Raw genomic sequence first — 13,762 nt, 5'->3', positions numbered from 1 at the left:
GCAAAAGAGTAGGAGATATACAGAATAAGGAGCAGGAATCTGACACAGACATGTAACCACACACAGTACTTACATAATTACAAAAATATCCTGGACACCTAATCCTCCAAACAGACATGATCCACCTCCCCATCTAAGTGTATCCATGTCAATTGTCTTCAGTCATAAAGAATAGAAGAAAAAGAACCTTTCTTTTTGTCCCAGTAGAGAGAGCCCTGGAGCAAATTGTCATTTATTCATTGTTCCATTCAATCTTTCATTTGTTTGTTTAACAAATATTTGTTAAGCATGAATACCAGATGCTTAGAATACAAATGTTAAGGGGAAAAAGGAGCTATTACACTAGTTGGAAGGCAGACACCTAAAATCTAATTATAGGACAATATGGTAAGCACTGTAATTTAGCAATTTGTACAAAGTAGTATGAGAGCACAGAGGAGGAAGCAAATTATGTTTTCACCTGTTTCTGGTGAGATGAAAATGGAACTGTTATATGTGTGTGTTTTTTGTGAGGAGCAGAGGATGTGGATAAAGTTCACCTCTCTCTTGTTTCAGTTTTGCCTCAGTAATTTCTTGTTGCTGTCTTCCTCACTTCTCTCTGGGGCTGGGATGAAGATGCTATGCTCTTTTCCATGTGAATTTGCTTAGCAGTTGGAATAATTCATTGCTGCTGGACCAGCAGTAGCAGCATTTCTTCCACATTCTTGGTTGAGTCACAGGAGAGAAGAGAGATGCTGTTCCCATGATGTCACCACTCCTCCCCAAACTCCCGGGAGATGTGGTAGGAAAACTCAGCTCCTGGGCGTTGACCACTTGAAATAGCCAAATGGAGACAAACTTGAAATACCATGCAAATGTGGCCGGAGTCTGCATGAAAAACTTTGTTTAGCGGAAAAATTACTTAAGAACGAACTCCAGTCTTTGTGGGCAAATATTCAATTTTAGATCCTCCTTTTGCTTCCTTAATCAAGCGATAATAGAAATGAACCAACAATGAAGTAGGAGAGAAATCCACCCCCAGATTGTTTCTCTTTAATTCTGGTCTTTTTTTTTTTTTAAAGGAACTCTGATTTTTCTACTCAGATCTTTTCCTTCATCCTCCAGAATTCTTGAAAATAGGCTAATTGTGAGGAAAAATTTCACTGATCATTGATAAACACAAGAAATTGATAGCATATATTCATATCCCATTTCTGCCACTTAACCGAGGATACTTGAATGAGTTAATTATGCTCACTAAGCTTTGGTTTCCTCACCTTAAAAATTAGAATATTAATACTACTATTTACCTCAAAAGGGTATATTGAGAATTGAATGAAATAACACAAATAAAGTCTGTATATTCCAAGAGCTTCTTAAAGTTATCTTTTGTTTTCAACTCCAGTATCCAAGCCTTGTTACATTTTCTTGTCTGTTTCCTTTGCCATTCCAATCACAATGGGAGCAAAAACCTGCTGAGAGATCATTCTAAGAGATTACAACTTTTTTTTTTAATATGGGGGATTGAACCCAGGGGGGCTCTACCAGGGATTGTTCTACATCCCCAGCCCTTTTTATTTTTTATTTAGAGTCAGGTTCTCACTAAGTTGCTGAGGGTCTTGCTAATTTTCACAGTCTGGCCTTGAACTTTGGATTCTCCAGCCTCATCCTCCCAAGTTGCTGGGATTATAGGTGCCCAACACCATGCCTAGCAGGATTCACATGACTTTTGACTCCTTGTGAGACAGAAAGATGAACTACCCATAGGGCAGCCAGGAAGAGGGTCTCGGAGAAGAAAAGGAGGAAGAGAGAATTGGGGAATCAAACTCTGACCCCAGCTATTCCTAGTTACAAAGAGAGTTTCTTAACAGCCCCTAGACACAACCAACCCCCAAAGGTACCTCTTCTTGTGCCAACAGACCCCTCATCCCTACTCTTTTGCTGAGTAAGTTTTAGAAATCACTTTCTCCAGATTTGCTGAAGAAGGCAAAATAGAGTTTATTGACTCCCTTTCTAAATCCTATATCCCACCAATCATTTATAGGCACAGATCAAGCCCATAGAAACCCCTAGACAACAGACACCTGTTGGCTTCCCTCTCTTGGGACCCCTTCTTCTTTGGAAGCTCTGCTTTCCATTACTCTAATAAATCCTGTTACTTTGCTCTCACCCTTGTGTATGTGGATTTCATTCTTCAAATTTTCGAGATAAAGAACCTACCCATCCACCTCCCACCCCTGCTACACTTGATATGATGGTTGACACTTCACTTACAATTGCAGATTTCTGAGTGTTAAACCATGTAACACACACACACACACACACACACACATTTTTTGGTGTTTCCCCTCTGGGTTTTCTAAAAAGCTATGGCAATTTTTTTGCAAATCCTGATCTGGGTTGGTCTGGTAAGTAATGGGTAAACCTCTCCTCAGGCCAGGGTGCTCTCACTCTCCAGAATGCCCTGGAGGCAACCACTGGCTGAGCTCCAGTTGAGCTCACAGTCATCTCAAAGTCCAGAAAGATGAAAACAGCAGAGGAATACAGATGTCTATAATTCATTAGCCTTTAATCCCACCACGAGCACCATAATGAAAATAAATCTGTCACCATTTAATGCTTTTCTTCCAGAATTTCCTATTGAATTAAGGCCTTACATAGCTCAGAGTCTGAATTGCCAAGTACACTGACTCATTTCTTCATTATGTAAGCCATTAATAGGTTACTGCTCAGGTCCTGGAATACCTGCTGCAGGCTAACAGCAAGGTGCCCAAATGACTCTCAGCTGTGCCCTTACACTTTCCCTCACCTGGGCTCCCCAGAGAAACCACACTCAGCTCCTCACCATTAGCTCTGAGGCCTCATTAGCATCCAAAAGCTCCTCCTCTCCTCTGCCTTCCTGGCAGCAGCCTACCCAGGGGAGAAGGAAACTATGCAAGAGGCAGTATGCAATTACTGGGGAGAGAAACTTCTTGCAGAAAATGCAGATAGACTAGATCTGGATGTAGGGAAATATGAAGAGACACAGTGTGGGAAAGTGTCATCCGAGTGAACTTGAAAGCTGAGACAGACTCTCTGGCACCAAGTTGTATTTAAAGCAAACACCACACCGTGGAGAATGACCTTGGGGATCCTGGGAAATTGAGGAAGAGCAGCATGATTTACACAATGAGGCCAAAAGGAAAGCACATGCTTAAGAAATAGTAATATCTAAAAACTATCACCTCTAAAGAGACATCTTAAATACTATGTCTTTGATTTTTTTAGCTATGATCATGATCTATCTGTACATATATATGTATATATGTATATATATGTGTGTGTGTGTGTGTATGTATACACACATATGTGTATATATACTAGTTTGAGTATAGTATATACATTCCCATTTTATAATTATCTAGGAAAAATATCATTGCAAAAAATCCATGGAAAGACTTAGCTTGTCAGCATCTGTGCTTGACTATATCTACTATGCATGGAGAAGCATTGGCTCAATTGAGCTCTTTTCTTTTTCCCGTCTCTCTAAAGAGTTCATATCATCCAGCCTGATAAATGCAAACATGGGAATTCAATTGCTTCTGAAGATTACCTCTTCTCTGTAGGGTGGTAGTCCTCAGAGGAGTTCCAAAGCCTCAAAAACAAAGATATTATTATCTCCTAATCATTATAACCACTGGTGTGGATTAGAGGTGCTATTGGGGGCATTGATGATGATGTTTTAAAAAGAGTTCCAATTGCCTTTCATAACCACTCAAAAGTTCATCAAAATATACTGTATTTTACATATCAGTGCTAGGAAACATCCCGAGATTTCAGACTTTCGCTCATCTTCATCTTTACTTTAAACATGCTTTTATTTACTTCATTTATAGTGTCCCATCAAGTAGGGCTAGGCGAAGTCCTTCATAATCACTTGGATTCCTTAATAACAGAGATACTTTTGTTTACCACACAAGAGTAAGGAATTTGACATATTGTGACATGTATTACTTTTACCAGGCATTAAAATAACATTGCCCCAAGAATTTAAGAGGACAATATGACAAATATATCAATGTCTAAAACTGAAGAGAGAAAAGGACCTAGGTGTTCAAGAGAGTGTGATATTACTTCTGGTTGGAACAACCTCACGGAGTTGGTGGACATTTAAGGTGGACCCCATATATAATCCAGTTTGGGCAGGTGAGGTTACTTCCTGCACAGATGTGCATCTTCATTAGCTTATGGGGTGATCTCTGTGGAGGCAGAATATGATTTGTCTTTTTCATCCTTAATAATAAATGATTGAGTAGTTGAGACAACAATCTTGCCAGAAGCAGCAAAATAACCATTCTTTCTAGTGGGAAATATAAGTTGAGGTAATACAGCCATAATATTCACCTACGTGGTAGAACATATAGCCTTGGAATGCTTTTAAGAGACCATGTTTATTTGACCTCTCTGTTAGCTTCCTAGACATAATTACCTCCATGCTATATTAAAGAGATGGTGAAAGAGTGAATGGATGACTTAAGGGGGTTGTCTGATTGAGCCTCCAATCATCCTTGGAGAAGGAAATGTGACTGCTTCATCCTGGAAGGAAGAGAAACCATCTCAGAAACCTAACTGGAGTTGGTCTACTTTTAAATCTCTGTCTTTTGGTTCTATTGTTTTTGATATACTGCTTTGCATTTAATTAGGAGAGGATATACTGAACTCAGAAATCACTATTGCATTAGTGTAGTGAGCCTGGAGAGATCCAGGAGTCAGGGACACCAATTCCTTCTTCCCATCATCAGCTAAAACCCTGGGCCTGCTTCTGCAACTGTGGAGATACTCTAATGCCTTCTTCTGCAACCCTAGCCTCTCCTGTCACAGGTTTATCTGGAGGCCACTGAGGAGCTCCATGGCCAGTGCGGGAGGTAGGATGCTTGAAAATACCTCATGCTATGCAGCCCCCTTCACCAAGGATTTACTGGATAGTTGTAAGAACCTCAGAAGAGTGCACAGCAGCCAGCCACAGAAGGAGAGTTTCTCAGCAAGCATCTGCCATTGACCTTGACCTAATTTGTCCTGTTTTGGCTGACAGTTCCAAAGATAAAGGTTGAGGTACCTATTAGATTTGATGTGCCACATTCTCCTTCTGAAGCTGTTTGTTTTACTAGCTAGTAATTCAATTCTATTAAAAACCCAAGGTTTATTTTATAAGCATGACAACTAGCCATTATATGAGTAGTATTCCACAGGCCCTAAGCAGAACATGTAAAATGTCATTTCAAGTGCCAGTTTTTTTCTAATGCTTTTTTTTTTTCTTTACAGAATTTTGAAAGCGGCTTAAATCTAATTGGCTCCCCCAGGATCTCAACTCCTGTTACATTTGTGGCATTTCTCTTTTGTGAGAGGCATCTGGAGAGACTGAGCTGCTGCTGCTGGCTGGCATGCAGGGTAGGAGGATGCAGCATTTTTTTTTTCCTTCCTTCCTTAGAAACTTTCAAATCTTGCCTCAACTCTTCTTGAGCTTTGAACACTTGATTTTTGCTTTTTTTTTTGTAACAATGGGTACTGCCTTTCCTATTATTGAATTTCCTATGAGTGAGAATAGCATCCACTACTGCGTCCACCCATGGTAGCCAGCCTGCATCTCCTGTGAGAGAAAAGGAAAAACAAAACACATAATAGTAGTCAGGGACAGAGCCACATAAATAGTATTTACCAAATGTAGCTCTAATAAGCTAGCTTTATGCAAAGTTCATTCACAAAAAGTAAACACCTCTTTGGACAATGGAAGGGAATTATTTTTATTGGTCCAAAATCAGAAGTTTCTGTAGTCTAAACAACTATGAAGAGACTGCCCAAACCTTTCCCTTCATCACAGTGAGTTCATACTGTCTAAACCCTGCATGGTGAAGTGAATGAGAGGAGAGAAAGGATGCTCCCCTGAGGCCAGGAATAAGGACAGGGGAGAGTGGAAGCAAACACGTGAAAGAGGAGAGAGAGAAGGACTTTCCTACCTCTTTCAAAATGTTTTAGTTGGATTCTTAATCTTAAGGATCTTAGTTATGTTAACAGAAAAACAGACTGTTTTCAATACATTATTAAAAAGGCTCTAGCTTCCGAGCCTCAGCCTTCCACTATGCAGTTGAATCCTTGGAGGAAGGAATGATGCCCATTTAGGATGCCAGTTACCTGGTTTGGACAAAGCATGCTCTAGACATTCAGAAGCCAGATGCAAAGGCTTGTTGAATATATTCCATCAGCTGCCTTTTGCTGTTGGGGTAAAAATAGCACAGGAAGCACTGGCAAGAAAGTTGTTCATCCTCTGGAAAATAAATCAAGTTTCTGTATTAGGATAGCCTAATCTTAAAATGTTCACTACCTCCTCCTCCTACCATAAGCTAGACTAATGACAATAAGAATGGGCTTGAACTTTGTTTTGATTAAGTGCCTCTTGATATTGTGTGAGTGTGAGTGAATGAGTGTGTGTGTGTGTATGTGTGTGTGTGATGGCCCAAGTGGGAATATCTGTTTAATTGCAATCTGGTTGTCCTGTTATTGGTTAGGCAGGACCTGCCCAAGCATAGAAAAACCTAATTTCAGGCTTAGCAGGCAATGAAGTTAATAATAAAACATGTTTATTGAATTAAAAACAGTAATATTTTTACTAATTCATTTAAAAATATTTCTCCAAGATTTTCTTCCCAAGGGAAAAATTTATATATCTGCCAAATGGGATAAGGGCCAGCCAGACTACATTTTGGTAAATATATTCATTTTGTGGTCCTAAGGGAGAAAGCACAGACTCAGGGAGTCCAGTTTTAATTTTGTGTGTGCCATTATAGAGTTGTACAACTGGGGGCGAGTCTTTGTCTCACTGGCTCTTGATTTTTCTCATGCATTAACAAAGAAAATTGGATTAAGTGATTTCTAAGGTCCTTTCTACATCTAATTTTCTATAAAAAAAAAGTATAAACAGTAGAAGGAGATGCACAGAAATAGTTGGGAGAAGATGAGCGTGGAAGCTCAGTGCATGAGATAGGGCTTACTGGGGAGAGAAGGGAGAGGAGCAGGGTAGGTGTTCCCTCCCTATCTCCTCTCCTGCCTTTCTTGTGTCTCAATATAATCCAGAAGTGTTCTCTCTCTCTCTCTCTCCTCTTTCATGTGATTGTTTCTTTACATCATCTCTCTCCACTTCCACTCACCTCTATCTTTACCTCTCTGAGCAATGAATATAGTAAGGATTTGTCAGGAAGAGGCAGGAATATTGATGAAATCTGAAAAAAATAATTTTTGAGTATGTTTTTGTCCTTTCATTTCATTCTTTTAAATTTTAATTTGTTACATATGACAGCAGAATGCATTACAGTTCATATTATACCTATAAAGCACAATTTTTCATATCTCTGGTTGTATAGAAAGTATGTTCACACGATTCGTGCCTTCATACATATACTTAGGGTAATGATGCTCACCACCCTCTTTTCTATCTGCATGCCACTTCCCTTCCCCTCCCACCCCTTTGCCTTATCTAGAGTTTGTCTAATCTTCCCATGCTCCCCCTTCCAACCCCACTATGAATCAGCCTCCTTATATCAGAGAAAACATTTGGCATTTAGTTTTTTGGGATTGGCTAACTTCACTTAGCATTATATTCTCCAACTCCATACATTTACCTGCAAATGCCATGATTTTATTCTCTTTTATTACTGTATAATATTCCATTGTGTATATATACCACATTTTCTTTATCCACTCATCTACTGAAGGGCCTAGGATCTGTTACAGTTTCAAGTTTATTAAAAAGAAAACAATGATTTTTTTTAGGCTGTGGGTTGTATAGTCACAATAAAGATAACTGGGATGATACTAACATGAATACGTAGTGTGCCAGGAACCACTTTTAATGCTTTTGGAGTAATAACTTACCTAATAATGCTAATCTAACAACAATGCTATGAGGTTGACACTATAACCCTCACCATTATTCAGATAAGGATACCAAATCAGGAAGGCTAAGTAACTTACCCAAGTTTTATATCTTTTTTTAGGGTAAAGTTGGGATTCAGTCCTGGGCAGTCATTTTCTATTGTCACTGCTCTTACATACCTGGTATTACATATTTTATCCATGTTCATATCCATATTAGAATAGGTATAGTGTCTGAGGGAAGTATATTTTGAATTTGTGTAGAATTGAATTACAAGAAACTCCCTTCTACTGGGAGACAACTGTCCATAGTTTCCTTTGACTCTGGTCTCTGATGAACAGTCTTATGATGCCTTCCTAGGTGTGCAGTTAACATATAATTGACTTGTTATTTGAAAGTATTTACTTCCAGCCATCATAGTGGCACATGCCTATAATCTCAGCTACCTGGGAGGCTGAGGCAGGAAGACCACTTCAAGTTTGAGGCCAGTCAGGCAACTTAAGGGGACTCTGTCTCAAAATAAAATAAAAAAAAGGGCTGGGGTTGTGCCCCAGTGGTAGAATTCCCTAGGGTTCTATTGGCAGATCTGTTAAAAGAAGGGGGGGGGGGAAGAGAGAGAAAGGCAAAGTATCCACTTTTTTCAGTGGAAAACTCATGAATTCTTAGAAGTTTCAGTTTAATAAATTTAGACTAGTTTAAGGAAATCAGATTGAATTTCTTTGCAAAGACTGAAACTAGTGTTATTTAAACAGATGTGCTAATAAATTAATATAGGAATCAGGTGGCACTTGAAGAAATAGCTAGGAACACAAAGGGTCAATGAAAACACTGTATTTAGGTATTAGAAAAAAATTCCTTGAGATTTTTATTTGCTTGAACTCAGTTGACTTCTTTTGAGATATATGAGGGTTTTTCACTTATTAACAACATTTGACACAGAAAAAAAGGATCAATATGTTTACACTCTAAGTTCAATATTTCTACCTTATATATGGTATTAGTACTGAGAGAAAGAAATAAGAGAGCTAATTCTTTTTCTGTTCGTTGCTTCGGAATAAAGATAATACCTTCTTGATGGGATATCCATATTAGAGGGCATAGGATGCATTGTTTGTTCATTATAGCCACCAGTACCTCGCCTATTAGGTGGTCATATTTCCAGCAGCTCTATCATCTGAAACATATGTGTTTACAAACACAGGGTATAGAAGATTACTATTGGAAAGGATCTTGGGATAATTTAACCCAGATGCTTTACTGTGCAGATGCAGATGAAGTATAGCCTCAAGTCCTAGCCATGGATTAGGCAAAAGCCTACAAATAGGAAATAGTAATTACAAAATTTGCATACTGTTTACTCTGTTAATTCACTTTGTAAATGTTTTTTTGAGGAGCTGTTATGTATGAGACTTCAGGGAGAGAGCAGTCTTCATTGGACTAGAGGCTGTCTTGTCAACTCACACCAGTTTGTGTGTCATGAGGCCATAGATGAGGAATGGCTGTGAAGTGTTTTTGGTGAATTCTTTGAAGATGACAGGGACTTGATCTTGTTCATTCCCCATGTCTCCCATCTCTCAAGGGATGAAGGTACTGACCACAGGAGGAAATTAAAGGAAGGACCATAGCATAGCAATTTGAAATCCTTTCCAGTAGTAATTGACTGTGGGAAAATCTAGTGGATTAAAAAAAAATTCTAGGTGTTATCATTTTTTAATCTAGATAAAAATTAGTGCTAAGTCTAATTTCATGTTGATGACTGCAAAAAAAAGTTTTTTTTTCCCACCTGCCATTGTTATAGGGTAGTGGTTAATGGTATAATATATTTTTGAAAGGTTTCAAATATAAACAGTATTGGTGCCTAAAAGAGTAAGCTTCAGTTCTCTGGGATATTTATTCCAAAGTCATCAAAATTTATTGAACACCTGGTGTGCATAACAACTTATCTCTAGGCTGTAAATAGATAAGTTTGATGCTAGTAGAGGGGGAAATTGAGTGTCATTGTAAATAAACCTGATGTTTAGCCATTACTTTTACAACAAGGTTTTGTATACTGAGACACCTTTATTAAGGTGGATGTTTTGTAAGGGGTCATGGTAAATGTGAGCTAGCAAGTGAGGGGAGATAAATAACCTACATTAACATATGTAATCTTGATAACATAACAAGTCTGTAACTTCATTTGGGCCTGAGTGGTACTCAGTATTATCCTCATTTCATTCATGGAGAAAACTTGGAATCAAGAGGCAGTATGACTGACAAACAACTAGACCTGAATCTCTGGGATTTTTAAGCCCAGGGCTGGCCCATCCTACCTGATGCAAGTGTTATTTGATGCTCGCATTGACTGCTATTGTTAATTTATGCACACATGGATTCATTTATTTATGAATCCATCTACCAAACAAATATTTGAAAACCAATTTAATGCCACACTCTATAAGAAGAGGCAGATCTGAATTAATAGAAAATATGAATGATAGGATAATATGATACATAACAAAGGTACTTGATAAAACCACATGACTTATATTTTAGCTTAATGTCTCAGTACAGTTATTTTAGATGGATAAAATTTCTTTTAAATGGAGAAAATTTCCTTTAAATTTTTAAAAATGGTGATTAGCTATAAGAATAAACTAAATCATTTGTAGTTAGAAAATTGATTTTTAAAAATAATGGCATATTGGTGCTATGTTGGTAATATTGATCCTGATGATGAACTGAAGGCAAGCTTTCTTCCCCAACCCTTTACAACATGGTAGCTTTCCCTTTCCAGCCTCCTTGCTATGTTGTACGTGCAGTGTTTACTGTAGCATCTTGTAGATTTCCAAGGAAATGGTCTACCAAATAGTCTGAAGTAGAGATGTCTCGATTAGTAGAATATGTAGTAGAGATAATCCTTGAATATGACAGGGTTGTGTCACTGTATACCTATGGTAATTTGAAAATCATCTTAAGTTGAAAATGCATTTAGTGCACTCACCTAATGAACACCATAGCTAGGTGACAGGGTAAGGAGCAGTGGCTAAACTGGAGTGATTCTGTAGCTGACTAGGAGCTGAGGCTCACTGCTGCTGCCCAGCATCACAAGAGAGGATCGTAACACATATCACTAGCCCAAGATCAAAATTCAAGATTCCAAGTACAAATTCTACAAGGAACACTTTCACATCATTGTACAGTCAAAAAATTGTTAAGTTGAACTGCTGTAAGCCAGGGATATCTGTATAAACAATAAGAGAAAAAATAGTCTAATGATGCATTCTGGAAGTCACAGGACCTCACATCAGTAGATCAGGGTCTGGGGCTGGGGCTATATGTAGCTCAGTGGTAAAGTGCTTGCCTTGCATGTGTGAGGCACTGGGTTCGATCCTGAGCACCACATAAAAATAAATAAAGATATTGTGAGTCCATCTACAACTAAAAAAATTTTTTTTAAAAAGAATAAGATCAGGATCTGAATGTAGATTCTCTCACTTGTGTGGAATTGCACAAGATTCTGAGTCTCTTTGGGACCTGGATTTATTTAATAGTCTTATGTCACATTGTTTTCAGAATTAAACGACATGATAGATTTGAAGAATGCTTTGGAGAGGGAGTTACAGTGTGTAATTGTATAAACATTTTTTCAGGATCTTCACTGTGATCATTGGTACCTCATAATGTCAGGTGTCAAGTGAGGATAATAGGGCGTTTGACATGGGCTCAAGCTGTGAAGGGAAGAAGAGAAATAGGGCTCTAGAGAGAGGTTGTTTTGAGAATAAAGGGAAAAGTGTGTCAGTGCTTGCCTTATTCTTGACTACTCAATGTTTGCCTCTTCCAGTGGCTGGTCATGCCACTGACATCCTGCAGCCTTCTGTTCCAGCTTCTGGAGTGACCCTGAGATGTCTTGCAGTGGTGTCAAAGGCCCCCTCCTTGGGTCCTCCCTGGTTTCTGACTGTCTGCTTCCTTTGGGCTACTCCCACCCATGCTTGTCTGCTCTCCAGGCCTCCTGCCTCAGCCGGTCCTCATCCTCTCTGGGTCAAGTCTCCTCTGAGTCAGGCCCAGTTTGCTTTTCCTCTTGCCATCTTTGTCTCCTGTACTCCCTTTGCAAACTACAATCACCACACTACCAAAAAGGGAAGAACATTTTAATGATAAGGGAAAAGAGAGTTAAGAATGCGAAGGATTCAGGCAGTAAAAAGAGCAGAATACACAGGGAGACAGGGCCTGGATGAAGGGCCGGGTGTGATGCCCTGTGGGCAGTTTCAGAGGGTGACCCATGTGTTTATCAACTCTGTTCTTGTGTGTGTTTGGAGCATATCCCTTAAAATGCCTTTTTAAAGCAGGATCGTGAATAGTGGATGAAAATTACTCTGTTTTAATACACATGACCCCCAGGTGCTTAGTCCTGAAGGTAATATTTTAAATCTTTAGCCTAGAGGCTAGGGTGCAGCTCATGAGGCATTTCAAACTCCTTTCCCCTGGACCTTCTTTGGATGTTCTCAGTTCATTTCCTGAGGGAACCCATAGCTGTCATCCTATGAAATCACCAGTTGCCCATTAGTGGAACTGTGCTTACAGTGGAAGGGGGCCTTTGGGAAAATATTAGAGAAAAACAGCAGAGAGGAAGTCTGCAGATCAACAAGAAAACAAACAACCCACATTTAGTAGGAACAAAAATGTATGACTCACAGGGCCAAACACAGAGGTGGACAACCCCTCACGGTTTCTCTTTCAGTATGCAAACTGTGGCGAGGTAGGGTGCAAGATGCCTGAGGAAGTGCCTGGCAGGTGAGAACTGGAAGCCTGTTTTTAAAAGGTGGACAGGTGGTGTGCAGACTAGACAATGTGTCCAGGATCTTGAGGCCTGCCCTTGACGCTTGTCTTGTTATTTAGAGGTAATCCCATTTAATTAAATTTTACTTCTTTAAATACTGTTACAAAGACCAGGGCTGTGATTCTTTGGTTCTAGAGGTTTTGTTTTTTCTTTTCCTAAAATTTGTTCAGTGCTTTTGATATTCTTTGAGAAAATAATTGATGAGGAATTCCAGAGGCGGCCACATACAACAATACTCTTAGGTTAGTAAGCCCTTCCCATTATAAGGGATCCTGCCTCTGTGGCCCTGGGGAGGGTTTCGGATGTGCTTGTGCGATGTTGTTCATAATTAAAATGTATGCTTAAAAATGTTTGTCACATTGCACTTTAATATTTGATTTGCTCTCTGTAAGGTTTGCTTTAGTGCCATTGATTTTGTTTTTTGTTTTACATAATCCATTTTGTGGATTATTTAACTAGCATCTGTGATGGGATCAGGCAAAGGAAAGGTAAGAGCAGCACCTCAAAAACCTTACCTCCTCAGGAATGTATGTTCTCAGATCCAAGCAGTGCCTGCAGGTGTCCTGGGAGGTGCTCTGGGAGGTGCACAGAGGCTGTGAGGATGGTGTGATTGCTCTTCTTGCTCTGGTTGTATGATGACTTGCTGTGTCAGTGAGACTGGTCACCTCATTTGCCCTCATGTTTGTTGCATAGTAATCAGGACATCAATAAGAGCAACAATCCTTTCTCTCTGTTCCTTGAAAGATTGTTGCAATGATTTAAACTTTTCTCTGAATTGCAAAAATGGTATTTGAAATAATGTGTTTACATGTGCATGTGTATGTAAAGATGCGTTTGCTATTTCCATTGAGGTAGAAATTAAGCAAGCTGAATTTGAGTTCTTTTGGTGGAATTGAATATGCCTATCACTTCCCTCATCTCTAGGTCTACAATACGGCACATGCCACCTCTTTGGTCTTCATAGCTTGTCTTTAAGAAGGATCATTTTCCTATCAGTGCATGGTCTCTCTTCCCATTCAGAAATGCCTTTGATTCCTCTTTTCTCCTTATTCCTCACA

General features: G+C 39.2%; 1 protein-coding gene across 5 annotated transcripts in view; it reads left to right on the top strand.

Annotated features, from left to right (window-relative positions):
- Enox1 (ecto-NOX disulfide-thiol exchanger 1) overlaps positions 1-13,762 on the top strand; it is a 538,862-nt gene that overhangs the window by 77,300 nt on the left and 447,800 nt on the right. For 4 of the 5 annotated variants that reach the window (XM_071610779.1, XM_071610780.1, XM_071610781.1 and 1 more), the window contains exon 2: positions 5,281-5,406. The exons of the other annotated variant lie outside the window; for it this stretch is intronic. The gene's annotated coding sequence lies outside the window, so the exon portion shown is untranslated. The remainder of the gene's footprint in view (positions 1-5,280; positions 5,407-13,762) is intronic. 5 annotated transcript variants of the gene reach the window in all.

The sequence above is a fragment of the Marmota flaviventris genome, chromosome 4 (assembly GCF_047511675.1).
Source record: "Marmota flaviventris isolate mMarFla1 chromosome 4, mMarFla1.hap1, whole genome shotgun sequence".
NCBI lineage: Eukaryota > Metazoa > Chordata > Mammalia > Rodentia > Sciuridae > Marmota > Marmota flaviventris.
Note: the sequence above shows the minus strand (reverse complement) of the source record. Positions and strands in the feature narration are given on the sequence as shown.